Here is a 3,135-nt window from a genome sequence, read left to right on the forward strand (position 1 = left end):
GCGAACTATGATCGTATTCATCATCTTTGTAAGAAATTCAAGGCTTGGAATTGGGCTGCAATTCTTGCTCTTGAAATGTCTGGAGGAATCATTGTGACAGACGCATTATGGGTGTGTAAATGATGCAAATATATAAGCATGCAAGTTTGCACTTAATACTATAATTGGTTCATTATACCGCAAGTGTACAGGTCGTCAAGTAATACCTCGTGGGTGAGCACGAGGGTCGTATTTCCCCAGGAACATCGAGTGGCTCCTATTACTTCCTTTTCACTTAATCAATAGCCTAATCATTTATGCTCTTTTTTAGTTCTACTTGTACAATACTATTAAACAATACAATTGGAGACGTCGTTAAGCACACTTAAAAGGAGTTGGGAGTATGTACTAAAGTTATCTTGATTATTAATTATAGTAGGCGTTAAGTGTCAATCATGTCCTAGGTTCAAATCGAAGGAATTCAAAGGCCTAGTAGCCCCAATAAACCATGGAGACTAGGTCTAAACCACTAAGAACTTAAAATGGAATCTCTTCCACCCCAGCCTCCTAGGTTTGCCTTAAGTGCGGGAATCCCATGAGAAGAGACCAATCAAACCCTAAGCCTAAGGGACAATCAATCCCTAATCCGAAAACCTAGCTATACCTAACCTCTTAGAACATGCATAGATCTATCATGGCATAGGTGTCATCAACATGGGGCATATCATCCTCATCCACATCAACATGTAACAATCAATTAATAACATACAATGATTACGAAAACTAGAACAAGTCATATTAATCAATCAAGATTCATAAATTATAACTGAGGGACCTAGACATACAATTCTTCTCGAATTAGGTCCCTATGGATTATAACAAGCAAAGCATCAAAGCACACGAGAACCACAAAACCAAATAAAGAATAAATAATATTTTAACGTATTCCTAGACTAACTCCCTCCAATAGTTCTCCGAAGGTTAGGGATTAGAGGATCCCAAGATTGTTCGGATGACGTGTGTCACTCACGCCCTCTAATAATGATCTTTGAAGATGCCTCTCACATGCAATCTTCTCCGATGATGCTCATTGATGTACTCTTGAGAAATTCGCCAGAATCTGCTGGAATATGGAAGAAACACCGTCTCCGCCTCTCAGATATCTAGAAATTTGGCCATCCTAATTTATTCAGTAAAAGAGTCTCTCCGAACTAAGAGAATATTAGGGTATATATAGTAATTGGCTCTGCCACGGCCTCACCACGGGCGTTGTGATGCCCGTTGTGAGTAAGTTATTGCTTGGGCTCTAAGTCGTGATCTTGCACAGTCTTTGGGTGTTATGTGTGTTGACAATGACCGTTATGGACTTCACAACACCCGTTGTGAGGCCGTTATGGCTTCTATGTTGCTACCAGTGAGCTCATGCTGCCACGACTTGATCACGGTAGTGGTAAGTAGAAACAACGGGCATTGTGTATTGCCAAAACAGCCATTGTGAGTTGTGGCACAACCTTGATTCAGCAACTTGCCTCATTTTGTTTCAAAACATCCTCGAATTTGCTTTTTTCTTCCTAAAAAAGAAATAAAGGTCATCGTGAACAAAAAAATAAAATTTCGTACTAATGAGATGCTAAACAAGTACAATTTCATGCTAAATGCAGTGTAAATGATGTAGAAAATATGATCAGTTTAGCACTTATCACATTGCCTTATGGAGGAAGTCTTTTGATACAATTACGCCTCTAGCTATCTCTCTAAATGTGATTCATCTGGTGATCTGCTCAATATCTCCTTCGGCTTGGATTTTATCGGTGGTCTATAATAGCCAATCGCTTAATTCTCAAACGATCCCTTTGGAATGAAATGACAATTATGTCTTGCCTTAATTTGCCATGGCTTGTTCCGGGTGACTTTAATGCTATTCTTAATTCCTCAGAGCACAGGGGTGGGCCTTTTGATTATTATTCTCATAAAGCTAGTCTGTTCTCTGATTTTATTGCTCATAATAATTTGTTTGATATTGGGCTTTGTTGGTCCTGAGTTCACATGGTGCAATGCTCAGGTGGGTCTAGCACGGCGCTGGGCCTGTCTTGATCATTACTTGGTCAATGCGCTTTGGACCTCTAATTTTAGCTCTTATTTGAATTCTTATTTTTCTCGAATTTCTTCAGATCACATGCCTTTTTTACTTGTTGCTTATTTTCGGGTTTTTTCTAAAAGCAAAATTTTTTGTTTTGATAACTACTGGTTAGATTACCCCGAGTGTTATCATATTGTCAATCAAATTTAGAAGTCTTCTACCAACTCAAATCCTTTTCATGCTTTCTCTCACCCATCGCTCGCACTAGATCTAAACTTATTTTTTGGAGAACCTCTAGCATGCACTCCTTAGATAGGGATATTCTTGTGACTAAATGTCAGATTAATGCTTGTGAGAATGCTGATATCCTTGGCAATACCCATTCTAACAATCCTTTGCTTCTTTAGACTCTCCATAATAATACAATGCTTTGCTTTATCAGAATTCTCTGAAGTGGGCTCAACGTGCTAGGATGATGTGGGTTCAGTATGGGGATCTAATTCCAAATTCTTTCATAATTGTGCCTGAGCCCAAAACATAAATTCCTTATTTCCCACATTACTAATGCTCAAAGGGTAATCCACACTGATAGAACGCAAAATTGAACGTTGTTTTCTTGATTATTATAGCAATGTATGGTCTGTTGATAATCAACTGTCTTTCCGTGACCTTTTAAATGCTCTTTCTGCTAATCATAATCGTATTTCTAAGCTTAACTGCACTTCATTTCTAAAGCTTGTGACTAAATCAGAGGTGTATAGAACTCTTTGTTCTTTCCCATCTGGTAAAAGCCCAGGGCCCAATTGTTTAAATGTGGATTTTTACCGTTTCTTCTGGCATGATGTTGGTAATCATTTTTTTGATGCTATTAATCACTTCTTCCATTCTTCTACTTTGCCTAATTCTTGGAGTAACACTTATTTGGCTTTGATTCCAAAACATGATAAGCCTAAGATAGTTACTGACTATCGCCCTATTTCTCTGTGCAATGTGTGCTATAAGGTTATTACCAAAATCATGGCAGATAGACTTAGAAATATCCTCCCGAATCTTATTGGTAAAGAGCAATGTGGTTT

Source organism: Dioscorea cayenensis, chromosome 20 (assembly GCF_009730915.1).
Source record: "Dioscorea cayenensis subsp. rotundata cultivar TDr96_F1 chromosome 20, TDr96_F1_v2_PseudoChromosome.rev07_lg8_w22 25.fasta, whole genome shotgun sequence".
NCBI classification, from domain to species: Eukaryota; Viridiplantae; Streptophyta; class Magnoliopsida; order Dioscoreales; family Dioscoreaceae; genus Dioscorea; species Dioscorea cayenensis.